Raw genomic sequence first — 18,844 nt, 5'->3', positions numbered from 1 at the left:
TTACTGTATTGTTGTAAGATACTTAATCTTAAAATATAATGTTCAAGTGCCTTAAATAGTGATGCCATATATTAAAATAAGAAGGGAGCTTTAAATTAATGGATTCGGGTTATGAAATGAAATATGCCATATGTTATTGTGTTATATATATATATATATATATGTGTGTGTGTTTTCATTTACATGTTTATTAACCATGTTTGTTTCTGAAATTGTTCCATAGTTGACAACTTTTTTTGCTTTTTCTGTATGATTTCTGGAAATTATTCCATTTACAGATAGTTTTCTTTTATTTTGGATTTGAATATTTTAAATGTTGTATATATGTTGTATGTGTGTGTGTGTGTATGCATGTATGTATGTATGTATGTGTGTATATATATATATATATATATATTATGGGAGGGTTAATGTGGACCTATCTGATATAATGATTTTACCATTTCTCACTCAGGGAAGGCTGGGTTTGAATTTGAATCCCAAATCCTTATTCTGAGCTGTAATTAGCTGATCTTATGTGTCATTTGTAGGGCAAGTTTCCTCTATGAGTTATTCATTTTCAGCCTGCACAGTATGGTGTCAAGTACTAACATGCTGTATAAATCATAATAGCAGCAACAACAACCTATCCTATATCACCATTCTTCTGTTTCTTGGTGATTCTGGGTAACTCGGAAATTTTTTTTTTTAGCTGGTGCAGCATAAGCCTCAGGCTTCCTTGCACTATATGGCTAGTAATAATAATAAAAAAATAATAATAATAATAAAAAAAAACCATTCTTAAAAATGTTCCAAAAGGGGAAAATCGATTTGGAGTGTCGTGTTTTTGATCCAAGGTGGACTGAAGACTATTTCTTCATTGATTACCATGAAAAAGCAGTGTATTTGGTGTGACAGGAGACTGTGTGAGTTTTTAAAGAATATAACACTGATTCCAATCATAAATCTTATGATCAACATAAAGGAGTGCTGCGAAAAGAAAAAAGTGTTTAAAACGAATTAAGAAAACAACAAAACATACTGAAAAGGTATCAGTCAAGAAATTTATCTGCTGTAAGTGCCAGTTATCAAAATTTTCTAGATCTTGTTGCATATTTGATTGCTTTTGAAAGTAAACCGTTCAATGATAATGAATTTGTTAAGTGTTGTTTGTTAAAAGTTTTGGAAGAAATTTGTCCGAAGAAATGAACAATGCAAGATATTCGTTTGTCTTGACAAACAATTATATAAAGAGTAGATGACATTGGAAAGAATTTATTTGAACAACTTTTGGAAAACATAAAACAAATGAAATATTTCAGTGGGCACTGGATGACAATACTGATGTAAATGACACAGCCCAACTCCTCATCTTCATATGTGGAATTAATGATAATATTGTACCAGTTGAATATTTAGCTGATCTACAGAGTATGCATGGAACAACTACAGGTGAAAATCTTTTTGAAAATTTTTGGCAATCTATTGAAAAGTTAGGATTAAATATTAAAAACCTGGTAGGAGTCACAACTGGTGGTGCAAAAAATATGACTGGTAAAAACATTGGGCTTATGAGTACAATAACCATGAAAATGATAGATATCGGAGCTGAAACTCTGACTGGAATTCACTGCATTGTGCATCAAGAAGCTCTCTGTGGGAAAGTATTGGATCTCCAAAACGTTATGAATGTGGTTATTTCAACTGTAAATTTTTCAAGATCACGTGGCCTTAATGTAACTGTTGAAACATCACTGAATATTTCAACACAGAAAAAAGGAAACAAATAAAACAACTATCAAATATCGAGTGGCTGTTTGATCTTTCAATTCATACATACATTTCTAGTCATTTAAATGCTCTTAATTTTAAAACTACAAGGGAAAGGAAAATTTGTCTGAATAGTTTGTTGACATCAAATCATTTCAGAATAAGTTATTATTTAAATTCCAGTTGAGCAAGACAATTTAGTTCACTTTGAATATTGTACTGAGATAAAGGAGAAACACATTTCCAAAGAATTGTTGCCTTTCATTATTACAATTACTTTTTGAAAAGTTTGAAAGTCGATTTTCTGATATAAAATCCCATGAAAGACATAAGCTTTTGTTTTGAGAACTCATTTATTTCTATGGCTGAAAAGTACAATCCCAGAATTCAAAATTATTTTTGAATCATTTGGCTTGAAGATCAATAAGTATACAGACTGAAAAAATAAACTATTTCAATTCTACAAGGCTTTCCCCATCTGAAGATTTTCCGCTAATAAAAGAAAATGCCATGAAAATGGCTACTTTGTTCGGATCAACGTATGTTTGAAAGCAGAATTTTTTCACTCGTAAAATCAAATAAATATTCAAAAAGAAACAGGATAACAGATGAGCATTTTTTTTTATTTTAATTTTTTTTTTTTATGAAACCCCCAAACAAGAGAAGTATTAGAACTTATAGTAACATGCATTGGTTGGAGGTTGAGAAGACAAAAGAAGATATTTATTTACATTAGACTTGAACTTCTGTTGACTGTAATTTTCAGGAAATATGTACGAAGGAAGGTTGTCCCAGAAAACAGCAGTTCAATGAATAAACGAGGAAGATGAAAAGTTTGTTCTGTGAGTTTGAAGTTGGACAGTAAATGGACGTTGGCTGGTGGCGGCACGTGTTCGGACTGTTTTGAAAGAGAGAGCAGGAATTATAGAAGCCAATTCAGAAGAACAGTGCCCATGGAAGTATCTGTAGAAAATGCATGCAGCAGAAACAGAACGTCTATGAAACAGCGAGTGAAGAGACTCCGTTAGAGATGAGTCATTAATTAACTTAAATTCCCTCTTCTGAATGGAATCTAGAAGCCTGAGAGAGGTTTTGGGGGCATCACCCCAGATGTGAGAACAAAATTCCATGGTAGGGTGGTGGATATGCAATTTGTACAGAGTGAACAGCTGTTTGGAAGAAAAGTAACACTGAGAGCGAAAGAGAAAGCCAAGTTTTTACATGCAGAGGAAGCAATATTTGTAATGTGCTTGTGCCAAGAGGGATTAGAAGTCAGGGTAATCCCAAAAAGAGATATATCATCTTGCTTAGAAATTGGAGTGTCACCAAAGATAAGCATAGGAGCAGAAGAATCCTTTTTGCGAGATATAAGACAAGACTGAGTTTTAGAAGGATTGAAATAAACTAAGTTGTCTTTGCCCCACTGGAGATTGGCATTTAAGGAATTGGTAGCGGATATTCAAGAAGTTGAAGCTGATTGAGCAGGGCAAGGTTTCTCAAACTGCAAAGTGGAATGCAATGTGCTATCATCAGCAAAACTATGGATAGGATTTCTGATCAATGAAAGAAGGTCATTAATATACAAGAGGAAAAGAATGCAGGGAAAGAACTGAACCTTGGAGGACAACAGCATTAGTAGTGAAATTAGAAGACAGGGAGCCATCTACTATCACCCTCCGTGAGCAGTCGAAGAGAAAACTGGATACCCAATTAAAAAGAACAGATGGCAAATCATAAGATGGAAGCTTGTTTAGAAGATATTTATGCCAAACACGATCGTAAGCCTTTGAGATGTCCAGAGCAACTGCTTGTGTTTCACCCCAACTTTTCCATTGAATTTGTCCATAAATTGGTAACACAGGTCAGAATATCACCTGTGGATCAACACTGACGAAATCCATACTGACGATTGCTGATCAGACAGAAGGTTTCTAGATAGTTTAAGAGTTGACGGTTAAGTGATTTCTCTATTACTTTAGAAAAAGTAAAAGTAATTGGATGAAAGGGATTTGTCACCCTCTTTAGGAACTGGCTGGATATGAGCAAATTTCCAAGTAGAAGGAAAAACACCTTTGCAATAAGAAAGTGAATACAGGTGGCATAGAACATGAGTAAGTTCAGGACCGCAGGTTTTGAGAGCAAGTGGAGAAATACTACCAAGACCTGGAGCTCCATTGAGAAATACCATCAGGGCATAATCTTTATTATATATTGAGATTGGTGTCACAAATTTGCAACGAAATTTTGAACAATTTTTGAAAAATATCCCACCTCAATCATCTCATTAAATGTGAAGTTTTGTCCAGTAAATATTATTTTGTATTGTACTTAATAAAATTTTTGAATATTTCAATTTTAGGTTTATCATTATATTTATTTATTCACCTTAATATTGAAAAGCAGTGATCCTTTTCAGGTTGTAAATTTTCTAAAATGAGTATTTAAACACAAAAGTAAAGCATTTTTTTAAAACAAAGTGAAGTATTTCAAACAGAAACAAAAGTAAAGTATTTAAAAAAAAAAAAAAAAGAAAAAGTAAGTCGTATTTTTATAATTTTAATAAAATCTAAAAAATAAATCACTAACGTAGATTTGTTGCACATAAAAGTGCTTGGAATTTGCATTTTTTTATATACAGCTTGAAAAGAAAAAACGGTAACATGAAAATAGAAATTTCCTTTTACAAGTAATAAGATATATAAAATGTGACACAATTGTTTCTCGAATAACTCTGTGCAGCCCATGAAACAAGTCTAACTTTGAATACGGCCCCCATACGGGTAAAGGTTGGACACCACTGCCGTAAACAATTTAGCTTCACACCAAACACACAAAAGAATTAGGGTTTAACATCATGGCATATTTCTAACATTTTAACATTACTAATATTACTAAGTCAGACTATTAAAATAAAATAAAATAAAATACAATATGAAATATACATAAATAAAGCATTAAAACAGATAGAAAACAAAATAAAAACGTTAAAATAGAATAACAGCTTTAAAACAAAGGAATAAAATAGTAGATTTTGGGGTGAGCCATCGCTCCATCAGCTAGATAGTGTATGGTGCACTGAGTGTATATATATATATACATACACACTGTTTAAAATAACAAAAGAAGACTGGACATGATCATAAAATCACAACTCCGATGACAAAGCATTACGCATGCATAATGTATGCGTAATGCATACATTATGTAATGCAGCACTCATCGCATTGTAGAATGGGAGACTCCATAATGGGGTGTATATGAACTCTCCTATTGCAATTCACAGTACAATTGCAGCTAGCAATGACGAGTGCTTCAAGCCACGAGCACTGGCAGAAATCACAAGTAGTTAACGTGACGGGAATCAAGGTTATGTTGCTCGACCCAATAATGCTCAGTAACATCAGGGAGTTCAAAGTCGGTGGTACAGAGAGCCACTTCATGCTCTGAAACACGATCTCTCAACCTCCAGAGATTGTGTGTTTCAGAGATCATGTTGCAGAGTATGAAGTAGCTCTCCGTATTAACAACTTTGAATGCTCTGTTATTGCTAAGTATTATTGGGTCAAGCAACATAACCTTGATCCCATCACAACATTAAAACTGCCAACTATTCACATAATTACTGCCAGCGCTCATGGCTGATGGCACTCCACATTGCTAGCTGCAATCGTACTATGAATCGCAATAGGGAAGTTCATTTACACCCCCATTATGGAGTCTGCCATTCAACAGGGCGATGAGTGCTGGTGAGCATTACGCATGCATAATGCTGCGTCACTGTAGTTGTGATTTTATGATCATGCCCAGTCTTCTTCCGTTATATTAAGCAGTGTGTGTACTCAGAGCACCATTATCTAGCTGAAGAAGGGACGCCATATAGTATTTTGTTTTATCGAAGTCTGACTTAACCAGTTTGTCGGTTGTAACAAAAAATTATAGTGATATACAGCCCAATGCCCAAGGCCTGTTTTCTGATTTACACTCTGTGTTATGTAACACAGTTGTGTTTTCATACTGTGAAAACACAACTATGTTACATAACACAGATAATATATCGTTATGTATAAGCTAATCAGATTTTGTAAAAAAAAGTTTCAGAGCATTTTCTTGAATAAAAGTTGATTTTTTTTTTTTTTTATGGAAACCCCAAACACGAAAGGTATCAAAACCTATAGTACTTAGTACCGTGCATGGGTTGAAGGAGAAGTATGGGGGGAGGGGGGATGCCGGAAACTTTGCTCTAGAGACTAAACATGGGTTTCACCACTTCAAGCCTCCAATGATGCTCTGAGGTTAAGTAGTAATTTATCCATGTAAAGTAAATAAGTACCTTCTTCCTATTTTTTTATTAATGGGAATCGGTGGAATACATTTAACCATAACTAAACATCAGACGATGAAACTATTACCACATTATATTTCTTTGGCTTCTACTTGAAAGATACTGTTAAGTAATTTATCTTCGTACCACATAGACACACACACACACATAGATACACACAAAAAAAAGGTGTAACAACATGTATAACACAATGTAAAACTTCTATCCTGTGAAATTTATCATTTTGGATTGCAGAAAAAATGGATTGTAATGAAAATAAAATACCTGTATGCAGTATTACAAATTTGGCTTAACTGCTGTCTTATAGAATGGGATAATCATCACTTTACCCCTGCTGGCAAAGTTCCCATATATCACCAACAGAACCTCCTGGACTGGTCTAAAAACTTTTTTCCCTACTCAGAAAACTTGATGATGGACTGTTCAATTACCCCTAGATCTCCCCGACCCCCATATTCCACTACTTCAAGTTTAGTGTCACTCAGATGGGATTTTATTCTGGGATTAATACTACCCAAATGCAATACCGTGCATTTTATCACAGATAAACCTCAATTACAGCTGTGAATTACAGGCTCCGAAAAAGCGATGTGTTTGCCATTTTATTTACCTAATTGTTATTTTTTATTGAACTTTATAAGTAGCCATATAGTTCTAGATACACTAGTTATTTTTATTTTTAATTTAGATAAGACTTTTTGTAGATTATTACTCATTATACGTAAAACCATTGTTTCGTTCGAATCTTGCAGCCATTGTTTTTGTATAGAGCGGTAGGGAATTCAAATTTTTAATTGTGGTAACTACGTAACTCTAACATAAAATAATATAGCGTAATTCGCATCCCTGCATTTAGTATTCTATTAGATAGTGTAGTATTGACAATTAATTATTTAAATTTATTGACCTTATTAATTTAAAATATCATGCCCCAGACTAGAGCAGAAAAGCAACGAGCACAACGTCGCAGGAGTGCTGTGACTTGGGGGAGAACTGAGGGCGGGGAGCGATTCTCAAACGCATCACAGCCTGAAAAAATGTGCAACTTGTGAAATGTTTGCCGAACTCTCTGGAACGGAACGTGATCTAGTCAAGGAAGATGTCTTTGTGTGTGCCAGGTGCAGAGAGTGTCTAGAAATTAGGCGTCAACTAACCATTCTGATGGGCTTCTTTGAGAGCTTGAGGTGTAGGGTAGATGTCCTCGAAGAAATTAATATGAGGGGGCCCGTCAAGCTCTCAGCTGCCCAATTCAATGCCAGAGCTCACTCCTGGGCATCAGGCAACATAGCGGCAACCTCCAAGGTGCTGGTCCCACAGGAGTTAGTTATCATCGGTGACTCTATTGTAAGGGAGACGGGGAATATAGTGTGTTAAAAGGATAGATGGAATAAGACCAGGGTATGTTTGCCAGGGGCAAAAGTTGATGACGTTGTAAAGCATATATCATCTTTTAAGGGCAGAAAGGGTGATATTGTTGTACGTGTTGGCACCAATGACATTAAGAGTAGCAGATCTGCAGATTTCCTTAACAAGTACAGGTCAATGTTGCAAAAAAGTAATGAATTAGAGTTAAATTTGAAAGTGTCTGCAATTCTGCCCAGACACGATAGCAGTGAGTACATAATGAGAGCCTTGTCAATCAATTCGGCCCTGGAGAAAATGTGCAAGGCTCAAGGGGTAAAATTTTTTTTCAGCCTGGCCTGTGCTTGTTAACAGGAGAGACTGTTTCTACAGGGATGGAATACACTTAAACAGAAAGGGTGCAATGCTGATGCCATCGAGGCAATGTTAGGTGGGTCGGAAAACTGCTAGCTTGGGGGGATTCACAGACTAAAAGGATAAAAGTAGCTCCAGGCAGAGGTGAAGGTAAGTCTTGCACTAATTCTATTAGAATAAGCAGCGGCGTGGAGCGAGGGGTGTTGGGGTTTTCAGGGACTGATGGCAGTCATCGTGAAACAGATAATAATAAGAATAGGTACGTGTATACTTGCATGTATACCAATGCTAGAAGTATAGTAAATAAATTTGATGAATTTGAAGTGTTGGTCAAGACATCAAAGGCGGATATTGTTGGGATAGCAGAGACGTGGTGTCACACAGATATAAGGAATGCAGAACTGGAATTTGGGGAGTACAATGTGTACAGAAAGGATAGACAGGATATGAAGGGAGGAGGTGTTATACTGTTAATTAAGAAAAACATAAAATCAAAAGAAGTGCATCCAGTTGATTTAGATGAACAGTGCACTGAGTCAGTTTGATGTGACATAAGCACTACGAAAGCAAAAATAAGAGTAGGAGTGTGTTATAGGCCTAATGACTCGAATGAGTACAATGAACAATTGTACAGAGAAATAGAGTGGGCTAGTAAATCAGAATGACTTATAATGGGGGATTTTAACTTCCCAGATATAGACTGGAACTTATGGGTTAGTCACTCGCACACTAAGTAAGACTTTTGTGGATTTATTGGATGATTGTTTTCTGCAGCAGTATGTTCGAGAGGCAACCAGAGAGGGTAATACTCATGATCTGGTTATCAGCAGTGATCATTCGTGTATTAAGAATTTGCATATAAAGGAACCATTAGGTGGCAGTGATCACAGTGTACTGATGTGGGATTTACTTAAAGATATAATTACCATCAGGAGTAAAGGAAGGGGCTTTTGCTTCCATAAAGGTGACTATAGTGATCTCAGACAGTTTTTAAATTCTGTATAGTGGGACCAACTGATGATGTTACCAACAGCAAATTCTAAGTGGGAAGCATTCGAGGAATTAATAGTGGAAGCTACTAAACGTTTCATACCTATTAAGAAATATTGTTCAAGGTTTAGGCCTAAACGGTTGTCAAATGAAGAGAAGAAAATGAATGGGATGCATATAAATTATCAGGCGACACAGAAGCCTATGATATATATAAGCTAGTCTGTAATCAAGTCACAAAGGAGGTTAGGTAGGCGAAGGCAGATTACGAGAAATCTTTGGCAAAGGATGCTAAGAAAAACAGCAAGGATTTCTTTACTTATGTAAACTCTAAAAGGAAGAGGATGAATCTGATTGGTCCTCTTAATATCGATGGTTCGACTGTTAATAATCCTGCTCAGATAGCAAACAAACTGAATGAGTATTTTGCATCTACATTCACACATCAGGAGTTATTAAGGTTTGAAAATGCCACAAGGTTATCAAATTATAACAGGGTGCTTAATGATTTTGTAATAACTGAGAACAAAGTGGAGGAGAAATTGTTGAAATTAAACATAAGAAAGGCACCTGGGGTGGATGGGATATATCCAGTTATATTAAAGGAGGCAACAAAGGAAGTAAGCAAACCCTTAGCCATAATTATGAGAATCCTTGGACTCAGGGGAGGTCCCCACGGACTGGAGATGTGCAAATGTGTCCCCAATTCACAAAGGGGGATCGAAGGGTGACACGACTAATTACAGACCAAGTAGTTTAACTTCTTTCCGGGTAAAATAATGGAGTCACTGGTTAAAGATGCATTGCAGGACCATCTAGACAAGACTGCAGCAATAATTCAGACACAGCATGGGTTTGTTAGGGGAAAGTTTTGCCTTACAAATTTGATTGGTTATTATGATGGGGTTACAAAGGAACTGGATGCAAAAAATAATTTTGATATCATATACATGGATTTCAGGAAAGCTTTTGACACTGTTGCGCAGGGAAGACTACTATACAAATTGGCAACAGAATGGTATTAAGGGTAAGTTGCTACAATGGATAAAAGGATGGTTGAGTGGGAGAAGACAGAGGGTGGTAATCAATGGGTGCTGCACTTCATGGAGTCCCACAGGGTTCGGTGTTGGATCCACTGTTATTTTGTATATTTATCAATGATATTATTAAAGGTATATCAAGCTTAGTATCAAAGTTTGCAGATGATACAAAGGTTGGCAGGGTTGTTAATGACAGTAATGGCAGTGTGTTACTGCAACAGGATCTAGAAAATTTGGGCATATGGGCTGAGAAGTGGCAAGTAAGTTTAACATTGAAAAATTCAAAGTACTTCATATGGATTGAAGTAACCCCAGAGAAACGTACCAACTGTGTGGTACTACACTTAAGGAGGTAGGAAATGAAAAAGACCTGGGAGTAATTGTGCAGTCAGATATAAAGTTTTCTGAACAATGCAGACAGGCTGCCAGGGCAGGTCATGAGGTGTTGTCAATGACATACAGGAATTTTGTTAGCAGGGTAAAGGAGGTGATTGTCCCTCTGTATAAGGCAATGGTCAGGTCAGGCCACACCTTGAGTACTGCGTGCAGGTCTGGAGTCCTCATTTTAGGAAGGATGTAGGGTTGCTTGAGCGTGTACAGAGATGGGCAACAAGATTGGTGAGGGGAATGAAGGGATCCTCTTACCAGGAGAGACTTAAGTTCTGCAAATTGCAGCAGCTGGAGACTAGGCACCTGCAACGTGATCAGATTTAGGTGTATAAGGCCTTGAATGGGTTGAGCACGCTGAATTCTGATAGGATTCTTCCACTTGTTCAGATTATGAACCTATGGGGACATAAATTGAAATTGAGGAAGGACAGATGTAGAATAGATGTGCGGAAATTTGTCTTTAGCCAGAGGGTGGTTAATTGCTGGAACAAACTTCCATCTGTCATTTTGGAAGTTGATAGGTTAAATAAATTTTAAGAGGAATTGGACAAATATTTAGAGGGGATTGTTTTGTAACTTTTTTTTTTATAAGCGTGTACAGAGAAGGGCAACAAGATTGGAGAGGGGAATGAAGGGATCCTCTTACCAGGAGAGGCTTAAGGTCTGCAAATTGCAGCAACTGGAGACTAGGCACCTGTGAGGTGCCTAGTCTCCAGCTGCTGAGTAGTAGCAGTAGTGGCACCATCACGTGCTACTACTACTACTATTAGCCAAAGCTGATGCTAATGAGGCAGTGTCAGGTGATTTGAAAAACTACTAGCTTGGGGGGGATTCACAGTTTAACACATTAACAGTAACCACAGGAAGATTTGAAAGTGATTCTTGCACTGCTTCTATTGGAATGAGCAGCAACCTAGAAAGAAAGGCATTGAGGATTTCAAGCACTGCTGGGAGTCATCATGGAACAAGTAAATACATGGGTTGTGTTAGGGTAACTAAGAATAAGAACAGGTGCATGTATAAGTGCATGTACACCAAAGCTAGGAGTACAGTAAATAAATTTGATGAATCTGAGGTGCTGGTGAGATATCAAAGGCTGATGTTGTTGGGATATCAGAGACACAGTGTCACACAGAGATAATGAATGCAGAATCGGAATTTAGGGAGTACAATGCGAACAGAAGGACAGATAAGGCAGAAGGGTAGGAAAGGTGATTCTGTTAGTTAAGAAACACATAAAATCTAAGGAAATGCATCCAGTTGACATGGGTGGACAGTGCAGTGTTAATTCAGTTTGGTGTGATATAAGCACTGGGTGAACCAAGTTCAGAGTAGGAGTACATTACAGGCCTAATGACTCTGATGAGTACAATGAACAAGTCTACAGAGAAACAGAGTGGGGCAGTAGATCAGATTATCTTATAATTGGAGATTTTAACTACCCAGGTATTAGCATTAGCATTAGTAGAGGCATTTGATGCAAGAAAGCAAGCTTATGCAGCATCAGCCAAAAAAAAAAAATAAATAAATAAAAAATAACCACTTCCACTTCACCCTTCTGTTCGTTCGAAATACCTGTCCAACTGAGCCTTAAACTTATTTAGGCTATCAACTTCCACGACAAGGGATGGAAGTCTGTTCCACCAACCAACCACCCACTGGCTAAAGGCAAATTTCCTCACGTCTATCCTACATCTGTCCTTCCTCAATTTGAATTTATGCCCTCTCAGGTGATTATTCTGAGCAAGAGGAAGAATCCCATCAGCATTGAGCATGCTCAAACCATTCAAGGCTTTATACACCTCTATCAGATCACCTCGCTGGTGCTTAGTCTCCAGACACTGTAATTTGCAAAACTTGAGCCTTTCTTAATAAGAGCACCCCTTTGTTCCATTCACTAATCTTGTTGCCCTTCTCTGTACTCGTTCCAGCATCTCTACATCCTTCTTGAAATGAGGCCTCCAGACCTGTATACAGTACTCTAGGTGTGGTCTAACCATTGCCTTATACAAGGGAATAATCACCTCCTTATCCCTGCTAGAAAAATTCCTATATATCATCGACAATACACCATGAGCTACTCTTGCAGCCCGTCTGCACTGCTCAGAAAACTTCATATCTGACTGCACAACCACTCCTAGGTCCCTTTCATTCTCTACCACTGTCTGTGTAGTACCACAGAGTTGATACGTTGCTCTGGGGTTGCTGTTTCCCATATGTAGTACTTTACATTTGCCAATGTTAAACTTCATTTGCCACCTCTCAGCCCATCTGCTCAACCTTTCCAGATCCTGTTGCAGTAGCATAGTGTCAGTAGTGTCCTCGACAACCCTGCCAACCTTCGTATTGTCTGCAAACTTGGACATTAAGCTTGATATACCATCATCAATATCACTTATAAATACAGAAAACAATAATGGACCCAATACTGAACCCTGAGGGACTCCACTAATAACATTAGTCCACGATGAGCAGTGTCCATTGATTACCACTCTCTGTCTTCTCCCCCTCAACCACCCCTTTATCCATAGCAGCAATTTGCCTCCAATGCCACTCTGCTCCAATTTGTGCAGCTGTCTTCCATGTGCAACAGTATCAAAAGCCTTTCTAAGATCCAAGTATATAATATCAAAGTTATTCCCTGCATCCAGTTCTTTTGTGACTGCATCATAGTATCCAATCAAATTGGTCAGGCAAGACTTCCCCTTAACAAAACCATGCTGTGTCTGAGCTATAACTGAAGTCTTGTCTAGATGATCCTGCAGTGCTTCTTTAACCAGTGCTTCCATTAATTTTCCAGGAACAGAAGTTAAACTAACAGGTCTATAATTACTTGTGTCGCCCTTTGATCCTCCTTTGTGAATTGGGGTCATATTTGCACATCTCCAGTCCATGGGTACTTTCCCCTGAGTCCAAGGAAGCTCTCATAATTATGGCTAAGGGTTTGCTTACTTCCTTTGCTGCCTCCTTTAATATAACTGGATAGATCCCATCCACCCCAGGTGCCTTTCTTGTATTTATCTTCAACAATTTCTCCTCCACTTTACTCTCAGTTATTACAAGATTCTCTAGCTTACTGCCAGAGTTGAATTCACCTCTGGCATTCCCCTCGCTGAATAACTCCTCATGTGTGAATGTCAATGCAAAATATTCATTTAGTTTGTTAGCTAACTGAGCAGGATCATCAACAGTTGACCCATCAATATAAACTGGAACTTGTGGATTTGGTCACTCACACACTAGCACAACTTTTGGGGATTTACTGGATGATTGTTTTGTATAACAGCAGGTATGAAGAAGGAGCAATACTCCTGTTCACATTATCTGCAGTTATTCATGCATTAAGAATCTGCAGATAAAGGAATCACTAGATGGCAGTGATCACAGTGTACTGATGTGGGATTTATTTAAAGATGTAACTACCGTCAAGGGTAAAGGGAAGAGTTTTTGCTTTGATAAAGGTGACAGCAGTGGTCTCAGAGATTTTTTAAATTCTGTAGAGTGGCACTGGGACCAACTGATGAAGTTACAAACAGCAAATTCTAAATGGGAAGCATTCAAAGGAATTGATCTTTGAAGCTGCTAGGCTTTTCATACCAACTAAGGAATACTGTTCAAGGTGAAGGCCTAAATGGATGTCAGATGACCTAATGAGACTCATGGCAGAGAAGAAAAATGCATGATACGTATATAAATTATCAGGAGAGGCAGATGCCTATGGCAGATATAAGATATTTTGTAATGAAGTCACAAAGAGCATTAGGAAAGCAAAGGCAGATTTCGAGAAATCTTTGGCAAACAGTGCAAAGAAAAAGAGTAAAGAGTTGGTCAAGGGTTGCTTTACTTATGTAAACTCTAGAAGGAAGGGGATGAATCAGATTGGTCCACTTGAATTGAAGGTTCAATTGTTGATGAACCTGCTAAGGGAGCTAAGAAACTGAATAAGTATTTGCATCTAAAATCACACATGAAAAGGTCTGTAAAAAAGTGGAGGCCAAAAACTTATCAAACACTGGGAGAGAGCTAAATGATTTTGTAATAACTGAGAGAAAGGTGGAGGAGAAATTGTCGAAATTGAACATAAGAAAGCCACCTAGTGTGGATGGAATTTATCCAGTTATATTAAAGGAAACAGCAAAAGAAGTAAGCAAACTCTTAGCCATAATTATGAAAGCTGTCTTGGACTCAGGTGAGGTCCCCATGGACTGAAGGTGTCCCCAATTCACAAAAGGGAATCACGAGTAATTACAGATCTGTTAGTCTAACTTCTGTTCCAAGGAAAATAATGAAGTCAATGGTTAAGGAAGCAATGCAGGTCATCTAGAAAAGACTGCAATTATAGTTCCGACACAGAATGGGTTTGTTAAGGGGAAGCCTTGTCTGACAAATTTGATTGGATACTATGATGTGGTCACAAAGGAACTGGATGTAAAAAATAATTTTGATATCATATACTTGGATTTGAAGAAAGCTTTTCATACTGTGACACATGGAAGACTATTGTACAAATTGGAGTAGTGTGACATTAAGGTCAGGTTGCAATAATGGATAAAATGACTGTTGAGTGAAGAACACAGAGAGTGGTTATCGATGGACACTGCTTTTCATGGAGTAATCAAATTAGTGAAGTCCCCCAGGGTTAGGTGTTTGGCCCAATTTTGTTTTTGGTATTTATCAATGATATTGATGAAGGTATATTGGGGTTAATTTCTAAGTTTGCAGATGGTGCAAACGTTGGCAGGGATGTTAATGACAGTAGTGATAGTATGCTACTGCAACAGGATCTAGAAAAGTTGAGCAGATGGGATGAGAGGTGGCAACTGAAGTTTAATATTGACAAATGTAAAGTATTGCATATGGATAGCAGTAATCCCAGAATATCATAGCAACTGCTAGTACTACACTCACAGTAGTGGAGAATTAAAAGGATCTGGGAGTAATTGTCCAGTCAGATATGAAGTTATCTGAACAGTGCAGACAAGCTGCAAGAGTAGCTCATGGTGCTTATCAATGATATACAGCAATTTTGCTAGCAGGAATAAGGGGTAATTGTCCCCTTGTATACGGCAGCCATACCTTGAGCATTATATACAGGTCTAGAGGCCTCAATTTAGGAAAGATGTAGAGCTGCTGGAATAAGTACAGAGAAGGGCAAAGAGACTGGTGAGTGGAACAAAGGGTTGCTGTTACCGATAAAGGCTTAAGTTCTGCAAATCGCAGCTTTTGGAGACTAGGCACCAGTGAGGTGATCTAATTGATATGTAGTATAAGGCTTGAATGGTTTGAGCAAGCTCAATTTTGATGAGATTCTTCCCCTTGCTGAGATTACTCAACTGAGGGTGCAAATATATTTAAAATTAGGAAAGGCAATTAGCATTAGTAGAGGCATTTGATGCAAGAAAGCAAGCTTATGCAGCATCAGACAAAAAAAAAAAAAAAAAAAAACCAAATAAATAAATAAATAAAAAATAACCACTTCCACTTCACCCCTCTGTTCGTTCCAAATACCTGTCCAGCTGAGCCTTAAACTTATTTAGGCTATCAACTTCCACGACAAGGGAAGTTGGTGGAAGTTGGTTGGTGGAAGTCTATTCCACCAACCAACCACCCGCTGGCTAAAGGCAAATTTCCTCACGTCTATCCTACATCTGTCTTTTCTCAATTTGAATTTATGCCATCTCAGGTGATTATTCTGAGCAAGAGGAAGAATCCCATCAGCACTGAGCATGCCCAAACCATTCAAGGCTTTATACACCTCTATCAGATCACCTCGCCGGTGCCTAGTCTCCAGGCACTGTAATTTGCAAAACTTAAGCCTTTCTTCGTAAGAGCATCCCTTTGTTCCATTCACTAATCTTGTTGCCCTTCTCTGTACTCGTTCCAGCATCTCTACATCCTTCTTGAAATGAGGCCTCCAGACCTGTATATAGTACTCTAGGTGTGGTCTAACCATTGCCTTATACAAGGGAATAATCACCTCCTTATCGCTGCTAGAAAAATTCCTATATATCATCGACAATACACCATGAGCTACTCTTGCAGCCCGTCTGCACTGCTCAGAAAACTTCATATCTGACTGCACAACCACCCCTAGGTCCCTTTCATTCTCTACCACTGTCAGTGTAGTACCACAGAGTTGATACGTTGCTCTGGGGTTGCTGTTTCCCATATGTAGTACTTTACATTTGTCAATGTTAAACTTCATTTGCCACCTCTCAGCCCATCTGCTCAACCTTTCCAGATCCTGTTGCAGTATAGCATAGTGTCAGTAGTGTCCTTGACAACCCTGCCAACCTTTGTATCGTCTGCAAACTTGGACAGTAAGCTTGATATACCATCTTCAATATCATTTATAAATACAGAAAACAATAATGGACCCAATACTGAACCCTGAGGGACTCCACTAATAACATTAGTCCACGATGAGCAGTGTCCATTGATTACCAATCTCTGTCTTCTCCCCCTCAACCACCCCTTTATCCATAGCAGCAATTTGCCTCCAATGCCACTCTGCTCCAATTTGTGCAGCAATGTTCCATGTGCAACAGTATCAAAAGCCTTTCTAAGATCCAAGTATATAATATCAAAGTTATTCCCTGCATCCAGTTCTTTTGTGACTGCATCATAGTATCCAATCAAATTGGTCAGGCAAGACTTCCCCTTAACAAAACCATGCTGTGTCTGAGCTATAACTGAAGTCTTGTCTAGATGATCCTGCAGTGCTTCTTTAACCAGTGCCTCCATTAATTTTCCAGGAACAGAAGTTAAACTAACAGGTCTATAATTACTTCTGTCACCCTTTGATCCTCCTTTGTGAATTGGGGTCACATTTGCACATCTCCAGTCCATGGGTACTTCCCCTGAGTCCAAGGAAGCTCTCATAATTATGGCTAAGGGTTTGCTTACTTCCTTTGCTGCCTCCTTTAATATAACTGGATAGATCCCATCCACCCCAGGTGCCTTTCTTGTATTTATCTTCAACAATTTCTCCTCCACTTTACTCTCAGTTATTACAAGATTCTCTAGCTTACTGCCAGAGTTGAATACACCTCTGGCATTCCCCTCGCTGAATAACTCCTCATGTGTGAATGTCGATGCAAAATATTCATTCAGTTTGTTAGCTACCTGAGCAGGATCATCAACAGTTGACCCATCGATATCAAGTGGACCAATCTGATTCATCCCCTTCCTTCTAGAGTTTATATAAGGAAAGAACTCTTTGCTGTTTTTCTTTGCATCCCTTGCCAAAGATATCTCGTAATCTGCCTTCGCCTGCCTAACCTCCTTTGTAATTTTGACCTAGATTTTACAAACATAACATTATAAATTAATACATATAACTTGACACGAAATACAAGTCATATAACGTAACTCAGAGATAATACTCGATACTGAAATATATATATATATATATATATATATATATATATATAGTGTTATAACTACATTGGGATATACATTTAGGGTTATATTCTTGTATTGAAATTGATATTTTATTTGAAATTGAATTGAAATCATGTCTCAGACCAGAGTAGCAAAGCAAAAGCCTCAAGCTAATGGGAGTGCTGCTGCTCAGGGAAGGGGGGTTGTCCTCCAAATCACTGCCTTTTGATATGTACTGCTAGTTTTGATGTTTCTGGAGCAATCAGGAACAGGGCATGATATTGATAAGGGGAATGGCTTTGTGTGTGTGTGTGTGTGTACTATGTAAGGAGTGTGAGGAAATCAGGCACCAACTCAGCGTTGTTATGGGCCTATACGAGAGCTTGACGGACAGGGTGGATGTCCCCGAAGGATTTAAATTGAGGGGCCCATCAAACTCTTAGCTTCCCACATCAATGCCAGAGCTTGCACTTGAACATCATGCAACACAGCAGCAATCCCCAAGGTAGAAAGCTAGTCCCAAAGGAACTAGTTGTTGTCAGTGACTGTACTGTCAGGAAAACGTGGAACATACTGTCCAAAAAAGAATAGGTGGAACAGGACCAGGGTATGTCTGCCAGCAGCAAAGGTTCATGACGTTCTAGAGCAGATATCATCTTTTATGGGCACAAAACTGATATTGTTTACACGTTGGCACCAATGATATTAAAAATAGGAAACCAGCAGAATTACTTAACGAATACAGGTCAATGTTGAGAAAACGCACTGAATTTAGGTTGCATTTGGAAGTGTCTGCAATTCTGCCAGACACGATAAGAGGGAACATAAGATGAGAGCCTAGTCAATCAATTCGGCCCTGGAGAGATAGTTTGTTTGTTATTTGGTTTTTAGGAGCATTAGCAACTAAGGCCATATTGCTCAGGGATATGCGGTGGTCATTCCCTGACCTTTCTGCATCCTCCGTATTTGGTGGTCACGGGCTCGAACCCCGGTCTAATCAAGAAGCATGTGCTATGCACTGCTGCTCCTGCCCACCCAGCTACAGAGACACCCTGGAGAGATAGTGCAAGGCTGAAGGAGTAGAATTTATCTTGGCCTAGTCTGTGCTTGTTAACAGGAGAGACTGCTTCTACAAGGGATGGGATACACTTAAATAGAAAGGGTGCAAGAATATTTGCTGATGCTATCAAGGCAGTGTCACGTTGGTCAGAAAACTGCTAGCTTGGGCAGGGGA

The 18,844-nt window shown here is 38.2% G+C and overlaps 1 protein-coding gene across 1 annotated transcript in view; it reads right to left on the bottom strand.

The window, feature by feature from the left end:
• LOC150089465 (uncharacterized) overlaps positions 1-18,844 on the bottom strand; it is a 1,372,165-nt gene that overhangs the window by 609,350 nt on the left and 743,971 nt on the right. The window lies entirely within an intron of this gene.

Source organism: Mastigoproctus giganteus, chromosome 2, assembly GCF_048544385.1.
Source record: "Mastigoproctus giganteus isolate SK-2022 chromosome 2, ASM4854438v1, whole genome shotgun sequence".
Lineage (NCBI taxonomy): Eukaryota > Metazoa > Arthropoda > Arachnida > Uropygi > Thelyphonidae > Mastigoproctus > Mastigoproctus giganteus.
The sequence above is the reverse complement of the archived record's forward strand: the minus strand, read 5'-3'. Positions and strand labels throughout refer to the sequence as shown.